This window comes from Sus scrofa, chromosome 4, assembly GCF_054392235.1.
Source record: "Sus scrofa isolate SSC_HxYL_T2T_F1_AM1 chromosome 4, Sscrofa_HxYL_maternal_Yorkshire_Landrace_v2.0, whole genome shotgun sequence".
NCBI lineage: Eukaryota > Metazoa > Chordata > Mammalia > Artiodactyla > Suidae > Sus > Sus scrofa.
In genome coordinates, this window is record NC_139386.1 from 45,461,740 (window position 1) to 45,489,528 (window position 27,789).

General features: G+C 35.2%; 1 long non-coding RNA gene across 1 annotated transcript in view; it reads right to left on the minus strand.

Annotated features, from left to right (window-relative positions):
* Positions 1 to 303: 303 nt before the first annotated feature.
* Positions 304 to 27,789, minus strand: part of LOC146403793 (uncharacterized) — a 34,873-nt gene continuing 7,387 nt past the window's right edge. Inside the window, exon 2 of the long non-coding RNA XR_014843006.1 lies at positions 304 to 3,629. This is a non-coding gene — a long non-coding RNA (uncharacterized LOC146403793). The remainder of the gene's footprint in view (positions 3,630 to 27,789) is intronic.

Consider the following 27,789-nt stretch of genomic DNA (forward strand, 5'->3'; position numbering starts at 1 on the left):
TTGTCTTATTTAATGAATAATGGACAAAATATCTCAATAGGTGTTTTGGACAGGACTAAAATTTCAAAGACCTTTCTGGTGTAAAAAAAAGGTCTTAGGACTAAATTTCAAGGACCACTTGTCATGGGCCAAATGTCTCAATGGATGTTTTGAATAAGACCAAATGTTCTCCAAGACTGCATGTGAAAGAATGAAATTGTACTCTTATACCATGAGCAAATTTTAACTCAAAATGGGCAAAGACCTAAAAGTAAAACCTTAATTTATAAAAACTTTAGAAACATAGGGAACAACTTAATAACATTTGATTTGGAGATTATTTTATTGGATATGACACCAACAGCACAGGTAACAAAACAAATAGATAAATTTGACTACATCAAAATTTAAAAATTTTGTGCATCGAAGTAAACTACCAATAAATCCAAGCTACAGAATGGGAGAGAGTATTTGCAAACATGAATCTGATTATTGGTTAATAGTTATAACATAAAAGAAGTCATCCAGCTCAACAAAAAGCAAAAAAATATAATTGAAAATGGCCAAAGGACTTGACTAGGTATTTCTCCAAGAAGATATGCAAATCTCCAACAAGCATATAAAAAGACATTTCAATATCACTACTTAATTAAGGGAAAGCAAGTAAAACCACAATGAGATATCACTTTACACCCATTGGGATGGCTATTATAAAAAGTACAGAAAATAACAAACCTTAGTGAGGATATGGAGAAATTAGAACAATTTTCCCCTATTGGTGGAAATGCAAAATGGTGCAGACACTAAGGAAAACAGCATGGTGAATCCTCAAAAAACTGACTAGAACAACCATATAGTTTTGCAATTCTACTTCTGGATATATACCCAAAATAACTGAAAATAGGGACACAAACAGATACAGCAATATTTATAGCAGTAGTGTTCACAAAGCCAAGAAGTAGAAGGAACCCTAATGTCTATGATGGATGAATGGATAAACACAATGTGGTCTACATGTACCATGGAATATTATTCAACCTTAAAAAAATATTCTGACACATGCTACAACATGAATGAAATGTGAAGACATTATGATAACTAAAATAAGCCAGTAACAACATGATTAATATGGTATGATTTCACTTATATGAGGTACCTAGAGTGGTCAAATTCATGAAGACAGAAAGTGGCATGGTGTTTTCCAAGAGGTGAGATGGCAGAGAACAGGAAGTTAGTGTTTAACAGTTAAAGAGTTTCAGTTGTTGAAGATGAAAAATTTCTAGAGATGGATAGTGTTGATGGTTGCACAACAATGTGAATGTACTTAAGTCTACCGGATTTTACACTAATAAATAATCAAAATTGTAAATTTTATGTTATGCACATTTTATTGGGGTGCAAGTTTGGAATTTGCTCACTCGAAGATGGTACTACCAGAAAACAGATCTCAAGAAGCACCTAGATAAATTTGAAGAGTCCATAACTAGTTACTTAGTGAAATTAAGAAGAGTTGAAACTGTTAGCAGCAGACTGAAGCTGATACTCTATAAGACATTTTACTGCCAAGGCTGCCATAATGGAATACCACAGACTAGGTGACTTAAGCAACAGAAATATATTTTCTGTTTTGGAAGCTAGAAATCCAAGATCAGGTGTATATATATATATATATAATTATATATATATATATATACAGAGTTGGTTCATGATGAGACTTCTCTCCCTGATGTGCAGACAACTCCCTTCTCACTGTGTCCTTACATGGCTTTTCCTTTTTGCATGCATATTCCTGGTATCTCTTTTTATAAGACCACAGTCCTACTGGATTAGGTCCCCATCCATATGACCTTGTTTATCCCTAATTAGCTCCTTAAAGGCCCTTTCTCAAATAAGTCAAATTGAGGTTAGTGTTTCCACACATGAATTTTGAGAGAACATAACAAACCCGTATATATTTAATAAACCACTCCATGGCACCATCTTCCCAAATTGCTGACAATTCTATATAACAATTCTTATGCTATCAACCTTACAAAATAATTTCTTATTAGGTAATATCCATGATACGTTGCCAACTAAATAGAAGTTTTCAAGATAGAAAATTAATTGAAAATTCAGTGTATGGTTGTTCTCTTGGGAAAATGCAAATTCAATTTTTTTTTGTAAGAAATCAAGGAGCATCCTACACTTTGCATAGTACCACACCCATCAGACCAGATAAATGCATTTTCATCTATCATTTAGTAAGTCAAAATAAAATTGACATAACAAAAATAGCAATGTGGAGTGCTTTCAAACAAAATAGTTCATTTCAATAAATGTCTTGTCTGCTATGATTTTATCTTACAATGCAATAACTTTTTCTGTTACATATTCTATCCCTTTTACATTATCTGTTAATTCATATTTAAGAACAATTGATTAGATAGACAAAATAGAGCTTCTTAAACCCATAGACTGTATGCTTCAAGCCTAATTTTAGTCTTTGTCAGTTTTTTATTGTTCTGTTTCCAAAAAAATTTAGGTCATAAATCATTGCTATTTATTGTACTTCATCTAAGGTTCATAGAAACTATTTCACTCTTGTCACTTAGGGCCTATTCAGGATTTTTAAGTCCATTCCAAATAGTCAAAGATCCTAAAGCTATTAGTCATCATATCTGAAATGAAAATCTGGATTTTATAGTTGAAGTTAGCCAAACATTTATATTACTATAGCTAAATTTTTAAAATGCATTAAGGGGAGTAAATACAGAAAATAATACATTTCACAATTGACTTCTAATTACTGCATCAAAATAAAGATAATTCTTTCTGGATGATTAAATTTTTTAGGAAATTTTTTAATGTTTTACGTGTTTATCTTATTTAAGATTACTTTGCAAATAAAATTGACATTACAACTAATAAAATATTGTTCTTTTATTGAATTTTAGAGTACTGATAACAGGTGCTTATTGGTGAAATAGTTCATTCACTTGGTTCATAATAATACATGCCTATTACAATAGTGAGGGAATTAAAATTTTATAGATAATAATAATTATAATAAAAATAATTATTATATTTCTCTGTGATTAAAATCCAAGTAAAAATTATTTTTATATAAAAATGGATCCAGGAACCCCCTAGTGGCACAGCAGGTTAAAGAGTTGGCATTGTCACTGTTGTGGCTCTGGTCACTGCTGAGTGCATGTTCAACCCCAAGCCCAGGAACTTCCATATGCCATAGGCATGGCAAAAAAGAAAAAAAAAAGGATACAATTACTGTTTTCAATCAGCAATCCCTCAACATACAATTATTGACTGCCTGCTATGTGCAGCTCTCAGCAATAATCTCTGATAATGAATAGTGCATCAAACAAAAGCTTTGGAAATGGTTAATACAAAAACAAGAATTTTTTTTCTGTTGGAACCCTATTTGCCCACATACAACGTAAATCCAATTTGTATGATTTATAGCATAATACTTTGAGTAGGATTTTTTCCTTCAGTACCACTGCCAACATAAAATTATTACTAATATTTTTTCTTTCTCATGTTGTTTCATCAGTGTTAGAAAATGCTAAAGACATGAAGAGATCTTTCCTTGATTTCTTGAAAGTTCTTGAATCTGGTTCACTATTTTTCATCTATTCTTCCAGCACTTCCTAAAAGAGAAAAATAGAATATAAAGTTAGGAAAATGTTGTGTTCATTTGACTCTTTTTAGCACACTGCCATTTCACATACATTAAAATAAAAAAAGAAGAAGGAGAAAGAGAAACACAGAGAAAAGAAAAATGATGAGATAAAGAAAGAAAACCCACTGTGGTAGCTCAGTTTTAAAAGTATAAGATCAGTCAGCTCTGTCATAGTTTTTCTTTGAGAAATTGCAGTGGGAAAAAGGAATGTCCAAATGGAAAAACTCTCCACTTAATTTTATGTTTTGTAAATGGATCTCCTTAAAGATTTTTCAACTTTCCTATAGGAAAGAATCAGAGTTCATTGATTCAAATAATCATGTCTTCCCATGGGAATAAAAATCAGATAAATCTAGATCTTTATCTTGTCTAAAAAACTCAAAAAAAGGAGAAGAGGTATGATGGTGGTTGACTACAGATGAAAGTTTGATTCACAGCTTTTCGGTAGTTCAATGAAGAAAAAAATTTTTTTTCTGTTATGATTCCTTCAAACCCAGCACTGTATCATATTAACAGGCTAAAAATATCTTCAGGCATGCTAAAATATATAAATGAATGTTTCTATTAGAATCAAAATGCTCTGTTTTAAATTATTTGATGTCAATGTACTTGGCTATAATTATATACATCAATTTATCAATTTGGAGATTAATTAATTTCAAGTAAAATAAAATATCATTAAATTACTAAAAAATATTTCTTTGGTTGGTTGAAGTGAACAATACAACATAATTTGAAAATGAAATACAGAGGCTGTCTTATGCAATTTCATACAAACCAACTTAAGAGTTTTGTTTTGAGTATTATAAAACTGACTAAATCAGGAAGCTACAAATTTTTCTATGAACAATTGTGTCTATGTACTTGAATCTATTATTGTTAATCTTTGAAAAATGAATATGAAGCTTAATTCAGGTGATTGTACATACCAACTTTGAAGTTGATAATCCTAAGTATATTCAGTATGAAACCTTTGCCTCAAGACTTGGCTAAGTCTCCACTGGATGGCTTCTCATTAATTTCAATCTTGCATTACAGTGCCCAGGAACCCATGCTCTAAAGATCTTATTTTGTTTTATTCCCACTTATCTTTTTCACTTATATTTTTGACAAATTCTATGAATTGACTTATTTATACCTTCTATAAAACAGAAACAATATTTGTTCCTTTCTTTGTTCCCAAAGCATAAAACTGAAGCATAAATGTGGAAAGTCCCCACAAATACTTTAAAAAAATCAATAAGACTTTTCCCTGGGCACAAAAATTATCCCCCTTTAAAATAGTAAACATAAATTTTATTTAGCAAGGAAAAAGTTGAAGTAGAAGGACCTGAGCATGCCTCTTCTTATGAAAACACCAAAATCACAACTAACGGCTGAACAACCATTGACAAAATAGACTGGAAACTACCCAAAAAGATATTCTACACACAAAAATCAAAGAAGAAACCACAACAACACAGTATAAGGGGCACTACACAATATAAGTAAATCTCATCCCTGCCTGGGTGGGCAGCCCACAAACTGGAAAATAACATCACAGAGGATCTCCCAAAGGAGGGAGAGCTCCAAAACTCATGTCAGGTCCCCAGTTACACCTCTGGGAAAAGGAGCCTCCAGAGCATTTGCAGGATTTTATCTGTATTTTCTACTTTTCATTGATATGCATATATACAATAGTTTTTTGGTTTTAATGAAGTATAGTTGATTTATAGTGTGATCTTTTCTGCTCGAAAACCAAGTGATACAGTTATACATACACAAACATCTTTTTCAGAATTTTTTCTCATACAGATTTTCACAGAATATTGGTCAGACTTCGCTGTGCTATGTAGCAGTACCCCATTGGCCAATCATCCCATATACTACAATGTGCATAAGCCAATCCCAAACCCCCAGTCCTTCCCCCTCTCCACCTGTCCCCTTTGGTAACCATCAGTTTGTTTTCAAAGTCTGTGAATCTGTTTCTGCTCTGCAAGTAAGCTAATTTTACTCTTTTTTATGTTCTACATATAAGTGATATATGATATTTGTCTTTCTCTGAATCACTTCACTCAATATGATAATCCCTAGGACTATTTATGTTGCTGAAAATGGCATTATCTCATTCTTTTTATGGCTTAGTAATATTCCATCACATATATGTACCCTGTACATTATCCATTCCTTATCCATTCCTCTGTTGATGGACATTTAGGTTTCTCCCAAGGCTTGGACCTTATAAATAACCCTGAAATTGACACTGAGATACATCTAGCTTTTTGATTTATAGCTTCCTCTGTATAGATGCCTGTGAGTAGTGTTGCTGGATCATATGATAGTTCTATTTTTAATTTTCTGAGGAATCTCCATACTGTTTTCCATAGTGGTCAAACCAATTTGCACTCCAACAAAAAGTGTAGGAGGATTCCCTTTGCTCTCACCCTCTATAGCATTTGTTTTTGGTAAACTTTTTTTTTTGGTCTTTTTGCCTTTTTCTAGGGCTGCTTCCCACAGCATATGGAGGTTTGCAGGTTATGGGTCTAATTGGAGTTATAGATGCTGGTCTATGCCAGAACTACAGCAACATGGGACCTGAGCTGCATCTGTGACCTACACCACAGCTCATGGCAATGCCAGATCCTTAACCCAATGAGCAAGGCCAGGGATCAAACCCACAACCTCATGGTTCCTAATCAGATTCGTTAACCACTGCACCACCACAGGAACTTCCATATTTTTGGTAAACTTTTTGATGATGGCCATTCTGGCTGGTGTAAGGTGACACCTTGTTGTAATTTTAATTTGCATTTCTCTAATAATTTGAGACATTGAACTTTTTTCATGTGTTTTTGGGCCATCTGTATTCTTTGGGAAAAAATGTCAATTTAGATCTGCCTATTGCTTAATTGGGTTGTACAGCTCCCAGGGCATTTGGCATTGAAGGCCAGTGGGGCTTGAGCATGGGAGCTCCACAGGACTTGGGGAAACAGAGACCCTACTCTTTAAGGCTGCACACAAGTATTCATGTGAGCTGGGTCCCAGGGAAAAGCAGGGACTCCATAAGAATATGGGTCAAAATTACCTGCAGGTCTTGGAGGGTCTGCTGGGAAAGCAGGAGTTGGCTGTGGATCACTGTGTGGACAAAGCACTGGAGGCAGACATCCCAGAGAATAATCATCAGTGTGAACTCCCCTGAAGGCTGTCATTTTGGAAAAATTGGGTCCCTCCCAACAAAAGCCTGCTGACAAGAGTACTCAGAAGCCCTAAGCCAAACAACCAACAGGGTGGGAATACAATCCCACCCATCAGAAGACGGGGTTCATAAAGTCTTTTCCTAGGCACACAGCTGCCTTTAATCATACTCTTAGACTTGGCACTGCCCCCAAGAAGGAGGAGACTCAGCTCACCCACCAGTGAGCAGGTACCAGTTCCTCCCATAGGAAGCTTTCACAAACCCTAATATCAAATTCACCTACCAAGAAGCAATCACCAGAAGAGGAGCTACAACCCTGCCACATGTAGAAAGGAGACCTAGAATGCAGAGAGCTGAACAAAATGAAATAGCAGAGAAATATACTCAACAAGAAAGAACAAGACAAAAACCCTAACAACTAAGTGAAGTGGAGATACGCAACTTTCATGTAGGTGAAAGTTGAAAAACACTTCATTCTATAAGTTATCTTTTTGTTTTCTTTTTGGTTTCCTTTGCTGTGCAAAAGCTTATCAGTGTGAGTAGGTCCCAGTGATTTATTTTTGCTCTGATTTCTGTTGCTTCGGGAGACTGACCTGAGAAAATATTCATAAGGTTGATGTCAGAGAATATTTTGCTTATGTTCTCTTCCAGGAGTTTGATGGTGTCTTCACTTATATTTAAATCTTTCAGCCATTTTGAGTTTATTTTCATGCATGGTGGGACGGCATGTTCTAGTTTCATTGATTTGCATGCAGCTGTCCAGGTTTCCAAGCAATGCTTGCTGAAAAGACTCTTTTTCCCATTTTATGTTCTTGCCTCCCTTGTCAAAGATTAATTGACCATAGATGTCTGAGTTTATTTATGTGTTCTCTGTTCTGTTCCATTGCTCTATATGTCTGTTTTGGTACAAGTACCACACTGTCTTAATGACTGTGGCTTTGTAATATTTTTTTAAGTCTGGGAGAGTTATGCCTCCAGCTTGGTTTTTGTTTCTCAGGATTGCTTTGGCGATTCTGGGTCTTTTGTTGTTCCATATAAATGTTTGGATTGTTTGTTCTAGTTCTGTGAAGAATGTCATGGGTAATTTGATAGGGATTGCATTGAATCTGTAGATTGCTTTGGGAGTATGGCCACTTTTATAATATTGATTTTTCCAATCCAGGAGCATGGAATATCTTTCCTCTTCTTTATGTCTTCTTTAATTTCCTTGATTAATGTTTTATAATTCTCAGCATATACATCCTTTGCCTCCTTGGTGAGGTGTATTCCCAGGTATTTTATTTTTTGAGGTGCAATTTTAAAAGGTATTGTATTTTGGTATTCCTTTTCTCATATATCATTGTTAGTATTCAGAAATGTGACTGATTTCTGAATGTGCATCTTATATCCTGCTACTTTGCTGAATTTTTTGATCAGTTCAAGTAGTTTAGGGGTTGAGTCCTTAGGGTTTTCTATATAGAGTATCATGTCATCTGCATAGAGCAATGATTTTTACCTCTTCTCTTCCTATTTGGATGCCTTTTATGTTTTGTGTGTCTGATTACTGTGGCTAGGACTTCCAGTACTATACTGAATAACAGTGGTGAGAGTGGACTTCCTTGCCTTACAGAATGCGAGAAAATAGTTCAAATGATGCAATTGACAAGGGCTTAATCTCTAGAATATACAAGCAACTTATACAACTCAATAGCAAAAAAGCCAACAACCCAATTCAAAAAATGGGCAAAAGTCCTGAATAGACATTTCTCCAAGGAAGATGTACAAATGGCCAATAAGCACATGAAAAAATGCTCAACAGCCCTGATTATTAGAGAAATGCAAATCAAAACTACCATGAGATACCACCTCACACCAGTCAGAATGGCCATCATTAATAAGTCCACAAAGAACAAATGCTGAAGAAGGTGTGGAGAAGAGGGAACCCTCCTGTACTGTTGGTGGGAATGTAAGCTGGTACAACTACTATAGAGATCAGTATGGAGATACCTTAGAAAACTATACATAGAACTATCATATGGCAAAGCATTCCCACTCTTGGGCACATATCCAGACAAACTTTCCTTAAAAAAAGACACATGCACCCGCATGTTCATTGCAGCTCTATTCACAATAGCCAAGACATAGATACAACCCAAATGTCCATCAACAGATGACTGGATTAGGAAGAAGTGGTATATATACACAAGGGAATACTACTCAGCCATAAAAAAGAACAAAATAATGCCATTTTTAGCAACATGGATGGAACCAGAGACTCTTGCAGTGAGTGAAGTAAGTCAGAAAGAGAAGGACAAATATCATATGATATCGCTTATATCTGGAATCTAATAAAAAGTGCAAATGAACTTTTCCAAAGAAAAGAAAATCAGACTTGCAGAATAGACTTGTGGTTTCCAAGGAGGAGGCAGAGGGAGTGGGTTGGATTGGGAGCTTGGGGTTAATAGATGCAAACTATTACCTTTAAAATGATTAGCAATGAGATCCTGCTGTGTAGCACTGGGAACTATGTCTAGTCACTTATGATGGAGCATGATAATGTGTGAAAATAGAATGTGTACATGTATGTGTAACTGGGTCACCATGCTGTATAACAGAAAAAAATATTGGGGAAGTAACTACTAAAAAATAATAATAATAATAATAATAATCAAAACACTTCAAAATAATGATAGTAAGGAAGATACAAGTTCTCAGGGGGAAAAATGGGGCAAAGATCAAGAAACTAAAAGAAATATTTAAGAAAGTAATAGAAGTTTTAAAAAACAGAGATTGGAGTCCCCTTTGTGGCTCAGCAGTTAATGATCCCAACTAGGATCCATGAGAATGCAGGTTCAATCCCTGGCATTGCTCAGTAGGTTAAGGATCTGGCACTACTGTGAACTGTGGTATAGGTTGCAGACACAGCTCAGATCCCATGTTGCTGTGGCTGTGGCATAGGCCAGCAGCTGTAGCTCTGATTCAACCTCTTGCCTGGGAACCTTAATATGCTGCTGGTGTGGCCCTACAAAGCAAAAAAAAAAAGTAATAATAAAGTGAAAAGAAAGAACAAACAGAGATAAGTAACTGAAATGAAAATACATTTGAAGGAATCAATAGCAGAATACATGAGGCAGAGGAACAAATAAGTGAGATGAAGACAGACTGAAGTCACTGATGCAGAACAGAATAAAGAAAAAAAAAGAGATAAGGACAGTGTAAGAGGACTTTGGGACAACATTAAATGCGGTAATATTTGCATCACAGCAGTCCCAGAAGGAGAAGAGAGAGAGAAAGCACCAGAGAAAATTCTGAAGATATGATAACTGAAGACTTCCCTAACATGGGAAGTACAAGTGCATGGGAATTGCAAGTACAGGAAGCATAGTGAATACCATATAGGATAAACCCAAGAAGGAACATACTGTGACACATATTAATCAAATTTACCAAAATTAAAGACAAAGAGAAATATTAAAAGAAAATAGGCAAAAACAACAAAGAACATATAAGGGAACCTCCACAGAATTACCAGCAGATTCTTCAGCAAAAACACTTCAGGCCAGATAGGAATGACATGATAATCTTAAATTTATGAAAAGCAAAAATCTACAACCAAAAATAATCTACCTATGAATATTCTTTAGTTCAGATTCAATGGAGAAATCAAAAGCTTGACAGACAAACAAAAGTTTAGGGGCCTCTGAACCACCAAACCAACTTTGCAAAAATGCTAAATAAATTTCTCAAGGCAGAAAAGAAGATTCCACAACTAAAAACAATAAAATTACAAATGATAAAGCTCACCAGTAAAGCCAAACATATAGTTAAGGTATGAAATCATCCACAAAAAAAATATGATATCAAAACCAGCAATCATGAGAAGAGGAGAGTGTCAAAGACAAATATTGGAAAGGACTAACAATCTTGTATAGGAGGTTGCTCTGTGGCAGAGTGGGTTAATAATATGGCTTGTCTCTGGTAGCATCAGTTTGGTCCCCAGCCCAGTGCAGTGAGATAAGGATCCAGAGTTGCTACAGCTATGGTGTAAATTGCAGATCTGGTTGAGATTCAATCCCTGACCCAGGAACTTCCATATGCCATGAGTGCAGCCGAAAATGGAAAAATAAATAAATAACAACTTTTAAAATCTTCAATATAAATAAGTACCGCTATATTAAAACCTCAGGATAATCACAAAGCAAAATTTAAATAGATATACAAAAGAAAAAGCAATTTAAACACAACACTAAAGATAATCATTGGACCACGAAAGAAGACTACAAAAGAGGAAGGGAAAAAAAGGACTAAAATAATAAATTCAAAACAATTAACAAAATAACAGTAAGTACATATACATTGACAATTACACTGAATGTAAATGGGTTAAATGCTCCAAACAAAAGACATGGACATTTGTCTGCATATGAAAACAATGCTATCTACAAAAGACCCACTTCAGACCTAAGGACACATATGGACTGTAAAAAGGTATTACATGCAAATGGAAATTAAAAGAAAGCTATAGTAGAAATACTCACAACAGACAAAATAAACTTTAAGATATAGTTGCAATAGAGAAAGAAGGACACTACATAATAACAAAAGGATCAATTCGAGAAGAAGATAAAACAATTGCAAATATATATGCACCCAACATAGGAGGAGCTCAATAGACAAGATAACTGTTAACAACCAAAAAAGGAAAAATTAACAATAACACAATAATAGTGGGGGACTTTAACACCCCACTTATATGTATGGGAAGATCATCCAGACAGAAAAGCAGTAAGGAAATACAGGTCTAAAATGATGAATTAAACCACTTGTACTTAATTGATGTTTATGAAACAGTCCACCTGAAAGCAGCAGAATACACATTTTTTTCAAGTGCACATGGAATATTCTACAGGATAGAACACAGCTTAAGCCACAAATCTTAGGTCTCAGTAAATTTAAGAAACTTCAAATCCCATTGAGCATATTTTCTGGACCACAATGCTATAAGACTAGAAATCAACTGCAGGAATAAAAAAAACTGCAAAAAACACTAACTCACATGAAGACCAAAAATATGCTACTAAGGAAGCGATGGTTCAATGAGGAAATCAAATAATACCTAGAGACAAATGAAAATGAAAACAAAATGATTCAGCAAAAGCAGTACTAGAGGGAAGTTTATGGCAATAAAATATTGTCCCAGGAAATAAGAAAAATCTCAAAAAACAGCCTAAACTTATACCTAGAGAAGAACAAAGAAAATTCAAAATTAATGTTAAGTAAGGGAATCATAAAGATCAGAGCAGGAAGAAATGAAAGACAAAACAATATAAAAGATAAATGAAACTAATAGGTGGTACTTTGAGAAGATCAAGAAAATTTATAAACCTTAATGTTCATCAAGAAAAAAAGAGAGGACTCAAATCAATAAAATTAGAAATGAAAAAGAAGTTAAATCTGATGCTATGGAAACACAAAAGATCATAAGAAACTACTACAAGCAACTATAAAGCAATAAAACGAACAACCAGAAGAAATGGTCAAAGTCTTATAAAAGTACAATCTTCTAAGACTGAATAAGTAAAAATAGAAAAATATGAACAGACCTATCACAAGAACTGAAATTGAAACTGCTGTTTAAAAACCTTCCAACAAACAAAAGTCCAGGACCAGATGGCTTCACAAGTGAATTCTAGCAAATATTCAGAGTAGAGTTAATATCTATGTTTCTCAAACCATTCCAATAAGTTGCAGATGAAGGAATACTCCCAAGCTCATTCTATAAGGCCACCATCATCCTAATTACCGAAACCAAAGATACCACAAAAAAGAAATAAAGTCCAATATCACTGATGAATATAGATGCAATAATCCTCACCAAAATACTAGCAAACTGAATACACCAATACACTAAAAGGATAATATACTATGATCAAGTGGGATTTATCTGTTATGCAAGGATTTTTCAATATCTGCAAATTAACCAGTGTGATACACTACATTAACAAATTGAAGAACAAAAACCATATGATCATCTTAATAGAGGCAGAAAAATTTTTGACAAAATCCAATCCCCATTTCTGATAAAAATCCTCCAGAAAAATGAGCATAGAAAGAACCTACCTTAATATAATAAAGGCTATGTATGACAAACCCAGTACTAACATAATTCTCAATGGTGAAAAGCTGAAAGAATTTCCACTAAGACAAGGAACAAGACAAGGATATCTATCCTCAGCCCTTTTATTCCACATAGTTTTGGAAGTCCTAGCTATGGCAATCAGAGAAGAAAAACAAAATAAAAGTAATCCCAATTGGAAAAGAAGTCAAACTGTCACTATTTGCAGATGACATGATAGTATACATAGAAAATCCTAAAGATACTATTGGAAAAACCACTATAGCTAATCAATGAATTCAAAAAAGTTGCAGGATACAAAATTAATACACATGGAGTTCCCATTGTGGCTCAGTGGTTAACAAATCCAACTAGGAACCATGAAGTTGAGGGTTCGATCCCTGGCCTTGCTCAGTGGGTTAAGGATCTGGCATTGCCATGACCTGTGGTGTAGGTTTCATTTGCATACATGGCTCAGATCCCATGTTGCTGTGGCTCTGGCATAGGCCAGTGGCTACAGCTCTGATTGGAACCCTAGCCTGGGAACCTCCATATGCCTCAAGTGTGGCCCTATAAAGAAAATAATAATAATAAAATTACTACACAGGAATCTCTCCCATTTCTAGACGTTATCAACAAAATCTCAGAAAAAGAAATTAAGGAAGCAATCCCATTTACCATCACAACAAAAATAATAAAATACCTAGGTATAAACTTACCTAATGAGGCAAAAATCTTTACTTTGAAAACTGTAAGATGCTGGAGAACAAAATTGAAGATGACACTAACAGATGGAAAGATATACCATGTTCTTGGATTGGAAGAATCAATATTGTCAAAATGACTACAGACTCAAAGCAGTCTATAGATTCAATACAATCACTATCAAATCACCAATGGCATTTTTCAAAGAACTTGAACAGAAAAATAAAAAATTTGTATGGAAACACAAAAGTCCCCTAAAAGCCAAGCACTTATAAGAAAGAAAAATGGAGCTGGAGGAATCATGCTCCCTAACTTCAGACTATACTACAAAGCTACAATCTTCAAAATAATATAGTACTGGCACAAAAACAGAAACATAGCTCAGGAGAACAGGATAGACAGCCCAGAAATAAACTCATGCACCTATGGTCAACAAATCTAATACAAAGGATGCAAGAATATAAAATGGAGAAAAACAGTCTCTTCAATAAGTCATTCTGGGAAAACTTGACAGCTACATATAAAGAATGAAATTAAAACACTCTCTAATACCATACACAAAAGTAAATCAAAATGAATTAAAGACCTAAATTTAAGACCAGATACTGTAAAACTCTTAGAGGAAACGATAGGCAGAACACTCTTTGACATAAATTGCAGCAATGTTTTCACATCTACCTCCTGGAATAATGAAAATATTTAAAAAGGGACCTAAAGTTTTTGCAAGCAAAGGAAACCATATGAAAAGATGACCCACTGAATGGGAGGAAAACCTTTGTAAAAGAAGCAGCTCTCAAGGGATTAATCCTAAAAATATAGAAACAACTCACAGACCTCAATATCAAATAAACAACACAATAAAAAAATAACAGAAGATCTAAACTGTTATTTCTCCAAAAACCCCGATGGCCAAAAAACACATGATAATATGCTTAATATCACTAATTATCAGAGAAATGCAAATCAAAAATACAAGGAGGGTCCCACCTTATACCAGTCAGAATGGCCATCATCAAAATGACTGCAAACAGTAAATGCTGGAGAGTGTGTGGAGAAAATGGAACCCTCTTATATTACTGGTAGGGACGTAAGTTGGTACAAGTACAATGGAAAACGATAGGGAGATTCCTCAAAAAACTAAAAATAGAACTACAATAGATCCAGCAATCCCACTCCTGGACATCTGTCCAGAGAAAACCATATTTCTAAATGATACATGCAGCCCAATGTTCACTGCAGCACAATTTACAACAGCCAAAACATGTAAGCAATCTAAATGTCTATCAGAAGGAATGGATAAAGAAGATGTGGTGCATATATACAATAGAATCAATATCACTTAGCCATTTTTATGAAATAATGGCATTTGCAACAACATACATGGCTCTGGAAACTATCACACTAAGTTAATCAGATAGTTAAAGACAAACATCATATAATATCACTTATATGTGGAATCTAAAAAGAAAAGTATACAAACGAACTTATTTGCAGACCAGAAACAGACTCACAGACTTCAAAAACAAAATTATGGTTACAAAGGAGAAAGGTAGAGGGAGAAGTGATGTAGTGAGGGTTTGAGATTGGCATATGCACACTATTGTATAAGGAATGGGAATGGGAATCTGCTGTAAAGCACAGGAAACCTTACTCAATATTTTAATAACCTATATGGGAAAAGAAACTAAAACAATGAATATATGTATATCTATAACTGAATCACTTTGTTGTATAGGAGAAATTACCTCAACATTGTGAATTAACTATAATTCATTAAAACTTACAAAAAACTGTAAGCATAAATTGTAAAATCGCCCATCATAAAACAAATATTAATTGAGCACTTTATCTCAGGCATTGTGATCAAAGACATAAAAATGAATAAGGCAGGGAGGTCTTTTCTCAAAATTTTACCACTTAGCAATGGAAATCTACAAATGTAAAGTGGTAAAAATTTTTTATCTACAGTAAGGCCCTCAAAGTGATATTGTCAGCTTAATCTGACCTTACTGAGAAAGAATTTGGTAAGAACTATGTTTAAGTAGGGTCTTGAAGGACAGTTCTTCAAGCTCATTCACAAAAATATGAGGAGGAATGCCGTGTGCAAAGACACAGTGACATGGAGTGGAGTGTGTGAATGTGGTGCTCTACAGCTGAACATGAAATGCTACTGCTCAATCAATATTTGTTAAATAAGTGAATGAGAGAATGGCAAGCCAGCATCTTAAATGATTGCTCTATAGCCCAACTCAACTATGTGGATCAGAGTTGGAGGATTTTAAGTGTTTTCAAAGAAGAATCTTTTGAAACTTAGGGAGTGGAATGAAAAGGCATAAGCAATTTTAGTCTCTTTATTGCTTTAGAAACATTTTTCAAACATCTTTATGAAGACAATTCTCACAAAATTTTTTCAGGTTTTAATAATACTGTTCCCTGTTACATAGTTCTCAGAAAGAGGCACTGAACCAGAATATGGTTTTAGCCATTGTAGGGCACAAGGCACCCTCTCTAAGTTCTGTGGACTCTGATCTCTTGTGAATTGTTCGGTAAAGTCATGGACTTAAGGATTAGGTCCACTTAGGTGTAGATGTTCCCCTAAGTTTTCATGTGAGGGTTGAATGATTTCTACTTTTAAAAAAGTTTATTCTTTTCATTTTTATCCTACACAAATATTATTGGTTGTCATTTATTTGTCCAAAACATGTCCTTTAAAGTATTTACCCTGGCTCTTCAATATATTTCAATGTAATATCAGGCTATATCTTTGTTTAGACAAAATGACCCACTTACTGATTTTCTTTAGGTATCATGACCATGGACAAGAGAATTTCTTATTTAATTTTTAAAAATAACAATATAAAACAGTAGTTTCTTGATATAATCTATTTAATATCTATAATCTTCAATACAAAACCAACATTAACTAAAATTATGAATATATTTTCCAACTTTAGGGAAAAACTCATGTACGCATTTTAGAAATATTGGTCAATTTGGATTAAATGAAATTTATAGACCAGGCTATCTAAATATCTCATTTAGTTAGTGTATGCAAAGTAAGTTGATTCAGTTGAATTAACCACAAGCTCAAGCTAACTCTTTTTGCATCCTTATTAATCAGGTTAGGATTCCTGTTTTATGAATACAAGCAAAAAAATTGAGCAATTTTGCTAGAGGCTTGTTTCAGGGCATGAGAATTAAGTGGAAAGTCATCCTTCATTCCCTTGATGGACTAAAAACAGCCTGCAGTCCTCAATACTGAGTTTTAGATAATGTGGAATTGCTGTATTCACAGAGCATATACTTTCTGAGGAAAAATGAAGGTCATTTATTATAGGATTGTCAGCCAAGTGCACAATGTTTCTTTGATTAGAGAAAAGTGGTTTTGCATGTTACGCCTTGGGATATTTCTTTACTTTTTTTTTTTTTCCCTCCAAGAGGATTTTGTGGATTGTTGCTAATACTTCACATGCTGATTTTCAGTATGAAATTTGTTACATGATGTTCCAAAGGTGATGCACAAGATAGCTTAAGTTAATTTAGAAAGTTTGTATTTTTCTCTAATGGAGAAAATACTACATAACTTTAGAAGCCCTTGTAAAAGATAGCAGTGAGGAAATAGCCAAAAGCAAAGTTCTTTACTCCTAAGGTTTTAGAATGTAACCATTTTGAAAAAAATGCAATATAGTGGGTGAGGTTTTGCATTTTAAATGTCTGCTACCCCAGTCCCTATATACCACAAACCCATCTTGCTCTTAGATACATCAAGATACCCATGATTGCCTCTTCACTGTGGTGAATATAAGACTTTCTATGAACCAACCAAAAGGATTTCAGGTGAAAACACTCCTCGGCTCTAAATCTGTACAATAGGTTTAGACAATTTATTTCACTGGGTCAAATAATTAAGTGCAGCAACTAAGAAATAATGGAATGTGGTTCACTTCTAATTTCTACAACTTTATCCAATTTTCTGATATTCTGGTTATTTGGCAGATCATGGGATGGAGAAACTATACCTAAGCTTGAAGTACTTGAAGTACTCATTAGTTCATTATTTTACTTGTTCTACCACTGAACAAATGTGCATTGGGCCCTTCTTTAAGCTAGTCCTATACTAGTGAACATATTTTTCCCAAAGGCCTCAGGGATGATCTTTTCTGGGAGCTCTCAGCTCCCTCTATTTTTACCAAAGCAAGCCTCTCTGGTATTCTCGACAGTATAAGGACAACCCAGCAGGGACAGTTTCCTCTCTTTAGTGGCAATGGACTGTCTTATCACTACGGATATATTGGTCACCCATTTGCCCTTCTAGATCCCAGAATAACTCCCACAACTGAACAAAAAGACATCCCCCTTGCCTAAAGAAATCTGTGGAGTCTTATGTATTTACATGGACTATCCCATGAAGCCAACGATGTGTTCAACAAAAGTTAGATCCTTTCCCTTCACCACCTTCTAAAGAACATTTATTTGCTAACACTCTAGCTTATGCTAGAACACACCACCAGCAAACAACTATTGGCCTCCGAGGATGGAACTGCCACTGTTGAGATAACAAAGACAGAAAGTAAAACTTCTGCCCTAGAGGGGGTTTTTGGATGGCTCAGCTGCTGCTATGCTAGCTACTATTGTCACTGCTGCTACGCCACCTATCACTGCCACTGCTTTACACCCTCTCACAGACGTAGTTCTAGCGCCTCCTAATGTTCTGACTGGCACTGCCACTTGGGATTTTTTAAGCTCAACTGATCACTGGAATTTGGACGCTTTATTCCGAGGGGAGCAGATCTGATCCCAGACACTTTGGCACACATATTGGCTATACAAGGGAGATCCCTGCATGACTGGCACTAAGGAACCTGGATAACTGGCTTGATTTTCATGGACCCTAGGAGTGGCAGGTAATACGAGGCTGAGGATGGGTCATCTGTATCAACCTTCTATCAGAGCAAGTCTGGACTACCCACTTATTCAGTGCTTACCAGGAGCCAGACTCGGTACCAGGAATTTAGTATTCATTAGTACTAATCTACACTAACAAATTCTTTTACAGCATAGGGACAGAGAAGATTTCATCACCCAAGGACCCAAAGCCAAAATTCCAACCTCTTCAGCTTTTTAGCTTTGGTACTAATTCCCTGATGGGGTTGATGTGCTAGCCTGAAAACAGCCCATTCAATTAGTACTGTTTTAATACGCCTGGTTCTTTCCAATACCTTTTTTCAAGACATAAACCTGTTTGCCAATATCCCAAGACATTCTCAAAGACTGTTTTATTTGGTAGATTTTATTTGGACAGACTCTGTGGGCCCTGTTGCTAAAATTTAGCTGGCTGAAAACATCATCATCATCTGGAAACTGCTGCTAACTCCACCCACCAGGTCTAATTCCTTGGATGATGGTGTGAGTGATATGGCAACTATCCGTTTTTAAAGTATCAGACTCTTTGCATTTAGTAAGTAATTTATTGCTCACAAAAATTCTACGGTATTGAATTTTCATCTTTGGTTTACAAATGAGGCCCAGAAAATTTAAGCCATTTACCCAAGATCTGTTACTAGAAACCAGATTAAAGCTCAGTGTAGCTTATTCCAAATTCCATATTCAGACCCTTAGAAAATATTGTGATATAGGATTCCATTTAGAGGATCAACTTCTCTGATTTAGGGTGACCAATCATCCTAATTCTCCTGGGACTATCCTAGTTTTAACTGAGACTTGCCTCTTGCAAAAACCCCTAGTCTTGGGAAAGCCAGTGGTATTGGTCCCTAGCCTGTGTCAGAAGGCTTAACTCTGGCTCCTCCTCTCTTCTTTATGATACAATATGGCCAGGCCTGCAATAGACCCAGTGTACCTGCAGATGCTTTGTAGTGAAGGCCAAAGAGACTCCTTGCTGGTATAACCAGGAAAGATTAGAGTCTTCCAGCCCTCTGACCTTGAGAGTTACCCAGTTTTGAGACTGCTTTTTTTTTTTTTTTTTTAATTTTTTTTTTTTGTCTTTTTGCTATTTCTTTGGGCCGTTCCCACGGCATTTGGAGGTACCCAGGCTAGGGGTTGAATCGGAGCTGTAGCCACTGGCCTACGCCAGAGCCATAGCAACGCGGGATCCGAGCTGCGTCTGCAACCAGCTCACGGCAACGCAGGATCGTTAACCCACTGAGCAAGGGCAGGGACCGAACCCGCAACCTCATGGTTCCTAGTCGGATTCGTTAACCACTGCGCCACGACGGGAACTCCGAGACTGCTTTTGAGGTATCCTGGTAAAAAAGTAGGGGGGCATTGGGAAACATGTCCTTTACTCATGCTTTTTTTTTTCTTTGCACTGCAGGTTTGTTTCTCAGTAGTGAACAAAAGAGACAATCATCTTCAGGTGAGCCTAAGTCATCACTCTTGCCAGTCTTCAAATCTGAACAAGTCTTTGGTAAAATGGCCTAACTTACCTTCCCTGGCCTCTCTCCCTGGCCTCTCTCCCTGCCCCATACAAGGCTGAGGTTTGGGAATGTTTCGCCATGGAAGCCATCTACAGCTTCAGAGTCCACGTGCTCTTGGGATTGCTCATGGTTGGATTCCTCAAGTGAGCATCAGAGGTCCATTTACTATGAAGATATTGAAGCTTAAGCTTGATATCTTTGAAAGAATTTTTTCAAAGTCCCTGAGAAAGACTACAACAATGTGTTCACATGATGGAACTTTTTTTTAAATAACAATTTCAAAAGTAGTATATTTTAATCTCAATTGATTAAAACTGGTATTGCTTTTCATTCCTACTATGCTTCCATACATTTTACCTTTGTGGTTGGCTTTAATATAGCTATGACTGTATTTTAGGATCTGGCTAAGGAAAAGGTAAGCTAGGACCACACCAAAGTATATGAAATTTAGAAGGATGTTTTAGAAAGTTGCAATTAAACAAATGGAAATTACAGATAATTGATTTGACTTTGTTTTAAAATTCTCCTATTAAGTATTTTTATAAATTTGGATGAAAAATTAACAAGGTAGGAAACAGAATCAAAAATATATACAAGGAAATCAAGAAAGCAGATCTACAATGAGAAGTAAATTGCAGCACAGTAAAGTCTTACATAATATCAAAATCAATAATTCTTCATATTAGGGGATCATTTCAAATAGAAATAATGAATAAGCACTTGGTTTATTTGACTATCCAATTAATGAAAAGAAGTAAATCATATTAACACATATGAAGAAAAGATTTAAATTACCTGCTGATTTAACCAATATTAACAATGAGAAAGATAATAAAATACTCAGAATACTACCTTACAACAAGAATATCAGTGACAAACTGATTAATGACAATTGTCAATTCAAAGACCATTTGAGAGTAGTCATTGCACAAAAAACCTTGAAATTCCCTGAAATGAGAGAACTAATATATTAAAGAAATTTTAATAGAGGTTTTCACAACTTTGGAAACCATCCCAAATGTCTACATGACATTACTAATACCCAATTATAAATCTAAAATGTTTTCCAAATTACCAACACAAGAATACAGATTTTAATTAACCATGATAAAGGAAATAATGAATTTTCTATGTTTAAAAATTTATATGACATGGAATTTCCAGTAGTGGCTCAGCAGGTTAAGAACTCAATGCTTTGTGAGGATGTGGATTCAATCTCTGGCCTCACTCCGCGGGTTAAGGATCTGGAGTTGCTACAAGCTGCAGTATAGGTCACAGATGAGGGTTGGATCTGGAATTGCTATAGCTGTGGCATATGGACCCCTGGCCCAGGAATTTCCATATGCGGCAGGTGTAGCCTATAAAAAGAAAAAAAAAATGCATAATTGCTGTCATTTTAAGTGGTGATTAAAGATATATGCAGGGGAAAATATTTTTTAAAATATTATGGAAGTGGATCTAGATGATAATTACTTTAAAATAATATTATTTTTCTAAGTTTCTGGGTATTTGTAGTATTTAGTTTTGTTATATTTTTAAAAAATGTGACTTTTAAATTATTTCCTCATTCTAAATAAATACTTATTTTTATAAATAATTTCTTAATCTTTTTCTGAATTTGAGAGGGCACTTCCAATAGTGTCAGCTCCACATCCCATGACGCATAGACCTGCTTGCTTGTTACTCACAATGCCTGAGGGCAGTTGATTCAATCAAGCATGCCACCCGGCTATTTCTGCATGCAGAGTCAAAACCCAATTAACATAACTAGAACTTCTACTTCTTTCTTTAGGCACTAGCTTGAGAACTGAAACTTCTCAAAACTTTCCCATCTTAAGCACAGAAGCTAGTGATTCTCCAAAAAACATCTTAGGAGTATTTTTAATAGGATACAAGAGTGTCCACAACACTTATTTCCTCTAGTACACTTTAGAGTCTGTTTTTTTACTTCATAAAATTTTGGTCTAAATACTACGGAGCACAAAAAATGTTCAATCATGTATTAATCATTTGTGTGCAGTTAGAAGATTTGACAATAAATAGTTTTATAAATTTAGTCAGAAAAACTTAGTAGAATCAGTTGGTTTTGCTTTATTTATTGTCACTATGTTATTGTAGTTGATCCAGCCAACAGCACTAGAACTGAAAAAAAACCTAAACAAAAGATATCAAATATGCTCAACAGGACTACTCCACCCTATCCACCTCAGACCATCTGGTCCTTCACATAGTTTTGATTCTACTCATTTACCTTTAGCATCAAGGAATCTGGCAAAACTAGATCCTATCATATAAAAATGTAAGGCAAATTAAATGCACCATAAACCAATTTACCTAAAATAATGTGAGAAAATAGAATGTATGTGTAACTGGGTCACCACGCTGTACAGTAGAAAAAAAATGTATTGAGGAAATAACAATTAAAAAAAATAATGATTTTGACCTTTTAAGGACTTTGTAGTTATTTACTACTCATGTGAACAATCAAGTTTATTTGAAATATCTTACCTTATGTATTAGAAACAGCACAGGTCCCATGACAGAAGTTTGCTCAAATTATGATTAAAATCCTGATTTTATTCCAAATGTATAACTTATGATTACGGAATATCAGAGCAATAGAATAAAAACAGTACAAGAGTCACAACAGAGCTTCTGAGAATAAATATCTTGGCCCATAAAATGTTTACCAGGAAATAAGACTAAAATAAAATATTTAAAGCAATCATTGGTCTTAAGGCAGCTGAATTTAGACTTTGTGAACACTGGGTTAGGCGTCAGACAGAATTGGGTTTAAAAGCTATCTGACATGAGTAAGTTATTAAATTAACAGAGAAGCCTAACTTCTCTGGTGTGTAAACACAGCACAATAATACTGACCTTCCGAGGCTATTGAGATAAAAGAGAAAGATGTAAATAATAGACAACAATAAAAGGGTGATTATCTTTAACCCTGTTTTAAAATTAGGCAATAAAAAATAAAATAAAATAAAAACAAATAAAATTTAGATAGTGATTTTTTTAAAAATAAGAGTATTGTCCATATGCAAAATATCTTCAATGTTTATTATACTTTGTTTGCCAATGTACAATATTTAAATAATTAGGAACAAAATTCATGTGAGGGGGATATTTCAAAATATATTTGTCAAGGAGGAATCTCAATCTTCTAGAAGAAGGAAGGGAACAAATTTGCTACCATTCCAAAGATGTCAAATGCAGATGAAAAAATTTATCACTCTCAGCAGAGCACACAGCAGAGACATCAGCATAGCAGTGCCAGATCCCGGGTCCCCAAGTCCCATGGGCAATATTATGGACTCAGATGGATGCCTAGAGCCAAGGGACCTGCAATCCTTGTGCAAGCAGCAAACAAGTCGGCCCACCTCCACTAGGGAATGAGGTCATCATATGGTCATCTGGATCTGCTTAGTGTCCCATGTGGCTAACTATGAATCAGGAGATGAATACACCTTGCAGTTTATTCATGTGGCAAGAATATGTAGGGACACTCAGGGCCCCTGGCAATTACTTCCCCTGCAAAGTTATTTTCAAGAAACAACTATCTTCCTTTGACATTAAACACTAATTGGAGATGCTATTGTTTACAGAATCTGATTCTGATTCAAGGATTTTAACTGCTCCAAAATCTAAGACATTTAATATTTTTTACAAATTAAAGTTTTGTAAAATGATGAACTTATTTCTTTGGTGCCTACCTATCTAGATGATTAGATTTACAAATTTGTGCAATATTTCAAACTAGCATGACATTATAAAATGCTCTTGTAAAATAAACCAACCATTTCATTTTGGCTATTAATGTTACTCTTTCTCATCTACACATGTCTTTCCCAGGTCAGTTTCTGCCTCCATCTTCTGCTCAGCCAAAAGAGGATGTGGTTAACAGATAATATAAAAACGCAAAAATACAACAACAACCCACAAAGCATTAGCAGTTAAAAAACAAATAGGTTGATTTTAGATTCTCTCATTGTCCCTCATTCTATACCTTGTTACTGGAAGTCTCTGAACAATTTTAACTTCTACAAAGCAAAAGACGAAAAGGGTATGTAAGATTATGATAAATACCATTTAACACCATAGATTTTCAAATGATCAACTGCCTGATATGATGTTAAATATAGTTGAATGTGGTCCCACATCTCTGCACCACTTTGCCAAGTTTCCGTCGGATGTGATTTGCAACAAGCAACATATTAAACCCCCATAAATAGTCATTATAATGTAAACACTGAACATTCCTTATTGTAGCAGTGAAAGCAGCCTCTCCAAAATATATAAAACAGAAAACAAATCCTTGAATTTCATCTCAGGGCAGAAGGTGGATTTGAATTTGAAGACATGCCAAATGTTAATTTTGGGCACAAATATTTCAGACAAAGCTGATCTATTATGAGTAATAACAGCATATGTTAGTTTCTAAGTCAGTTCGCATATGTCAGCGGAAGCACACCCAATTAGTGCATGAGGCCATTTACACTTTATCAAAGTTATTAACAGTAAATCATAACGAAGTAGGTATAATCAAATTATACATTCTGTTCTAAATATACATAAAATATGACACAAAAGTACCAATACAGAGAAAAATTGAATCTTAAGTAAATTAACTTTCTTTCTTTCTTTCTTTTTCTTTCTTTCTTTCTTTCTTTCTTTCTTTCTTTCTTTCTTTCTTTCTTTCTTTCTTTCTTATTATTAGTATTATTATTTTATTTTCAAATAACCAGCTGCTATGGCTCTTGACAGTTTCTTTTTAGCTGGCTAAGCCTCAGAGGATTAAAGAAGACATTTGGCCTTTATGGTTTTCTGTGTCTGAATGTGTATGTCCCGAGGAGAAAAGGAGCTGTGTGAGAAGCTATTAAGCCCCAATGAGCAAGCACGGATGTGGAAGATCTGAGTTATGTTCACTGAAACAGATGGCGTGTCCCAGAATTCCCTGAGGTGCCTCAGGCTTTTGCTGGTGTCAACCCTGTGGTAAATGGGTTTTCATAATGAATTTACTGTTAATTTTCACACACACACAACCATTAGAATCACATTAAAGGACTGACTAAATGCCACCAAGACTCCAAGCATGACTGTCATTTGTGCATTTGGAAGAAGCTCTAAAGAATCCAGAATCTCAAATCAATCATTCATCCTAGTTTGTGGAGATTAGCAGGCCTTGCTGTGGCTGGAGAGGGACAAATCCTTTTGAGGAGGTTCCTGAATCCCACCCACTAGAGCAAGGCTCCTACTTTTTTCAAAATAATCACAGTAATGATTATTGCTCTTAATACCAAATATAGGGTGTTTTTTCTTTAAGTGTTTTGGTAAATAAATAAAGCAAAAAACTTTGATTGGAGTAAACAATGCAACTGCATTTAACAAATTTATATTCCAAAGGGCCTACCAACTGTGTATGGACTATCTAGAAGGTATAACAGCTTAATATTGATGCTCTGAAGGTAAGAATAAAAAACAACTGGGGGAGTCACAGAGACTGGCTGACAGAAAGACAGACAGGTAAGGGCATTATCAAAAGGAGACTCAAAATGAGATCTGTTTTTCAGAAAATGGCAAAGTTATTAGTACTGCTAAAAATAATAACTATAACAACAATCTCTTCTGTTGAGTACCCATTATCTTTCAAACAATAGTCTAGATGGTTTTCATATGCATCGTATTTCTTCCTCAGAAAAATGTCAAGAATAGAAACTAAAAGCATTTGTAAATGCTTTTTCCATGCCAAGCTCTGTTCTCAACCCCACACCACCAACCCCCATGCCATACTGTTGTCCTTTAAGCATTTTAACACTTGAGGTCATTCTTGCTGTTGAGTTTTCCACTTTTGGAGTCCTTTTATGTCAGTTTTCCCTGTCCTAACCTTGCTTTATGTTTGGGTGTCTTCCTCTTCTCCATAACTTCTCACTTAAAAATCATCTCCTCTGACTGTCTCACCCAATCCTTCCTCTCCCCTCCTCCTTCCTAATTGTATTTTTCTCTACCATGATGCTGTCTTGTTTAGTTTTTCAGGGTACTTTCTCAATGTATAAGTATTTATTTGAGTTTTTATTTGCCTTATTTTTGCCTTTTCCTTACTACAATAAAGCATCACAATGTCAGGTTCTAACTCTTTCTCAGTCACCAATCAATACACTGTATAAAACAAGGAACTGGTGCATTAAACATTCATTAAATTAAAGAAGGTTCTAAATATCTTGCATTAATTCTCTCATTTAATGAATGATCTTTCTGTGAGCTTACTGAGGACTTGTTTTTGTTGCTCTTTTTTCTTCTCTTCTTCTCTTGTTCTCTCCTTTTGTGGTTTGATGACTATCTTTAGTGTTGTATTTGTGTTGATTTTTCTTCTTTGTGTGTGTATCAATTGTAGATTTTTGGTTTGCAGTTACCCTGAAGTTTTGATATAGGCGCCTACATACACAAGATTGTTTCAAGGTGTCGATCTCTTAATTGCAAGTGCATCTCCAGTGTCCTGCATTTGTACCCACCTCTTCTCACGATTTCTGATTTTGGTAGCACATTTGTGCATGGATGATTTCCTACCTTTTCTGTATATATGCCTTTACTGTTGAGCCTTGTCATTTGTGGAATTTTTGTTTCTAGTTGTGGCCTTTTCTTTTCTGCCTAGAGAAATTCCTTTAGTATTTGTTGTAAAGCTGGTTAAGTGGTGCTGAATTCTCTTAGCTTTTGCTTGTCTGTAAAGCTTTTGATTTCTCCTCCAAATCTGAATGAGAGCCTTGCTGGGTAAAGGAATCTTGGTTGGAGGTTTTTTCCTTTCATCACATTAAGTATATCATGCCACTGCCTTCTGACCTGCAGAGGTCCTGCTGAATAATCTTCCCATAACCATATTGGGGTTCCCTTGTATGTTATTTGTTTCTTTCCCCTAGCTGCTTTCAATATTTTCTCTGTCTTTAATTTTGATCAGTTTGATTAATATGTGTCTCAGGATGTTCCTCCTTGGGTTTATTTTATATGGTACTCATTGTGCTTCCTGGATTTGAGTGAGTGGTTCCTTTCCCATGTTAGGGAAGTTTTCATCTATTATCTCTTTGAATATTTTTTCTGTCTCTTTCTGTCTCTCTTCTCCTTCTGGAACCCCTATATATGGTGCGTTTAACCTTGTTCCAAAGATCTCTTAGATTGTCTTCATTTCTTTTCAATCTTTTTTCTCTTTTCTGTTCCACATCAGTGATTTCCACTAGTGTGGTCTCCACCTCACTTATTCATTCTTCTGCCTCTGTATTCTGCTGTTGGCTGCTTCTAATGATTTTTTTAATTTCAGTTATTATATTTTATATTGCTGCTTGCTTAATCCTTAAATCTTATATTTCTTTGTTCAGTGTTTCCTGTTGATTATCCATCTTTGCCTCCAGTTTATTTCCAGTGTTTAGCATCATCTTCACCATCATCAGTCTAAAGTCTTTTCCTAGAGGCTGATAATCTCGAGATCAATTAACTGTTTTTTTCTAGCATTTTTTCTTGCTCCCCTATCTGAGTTATATAGTTCTCTGCCTTTTCATTTTTATAGATTTTTGGTGTGGCCTCCTTTTTCAGACAATAGAGTTGTAGCCTCTCTTACTTCTGATGTCTGCCCCCTTTGTGGCTGAAGTTGGTATGGGGGCTTGTTGTAGGCTTTCTGATAGGACGGACCAGTGCCTGCTCACTGGTAGTGGGGCTGATTCCTATCCCT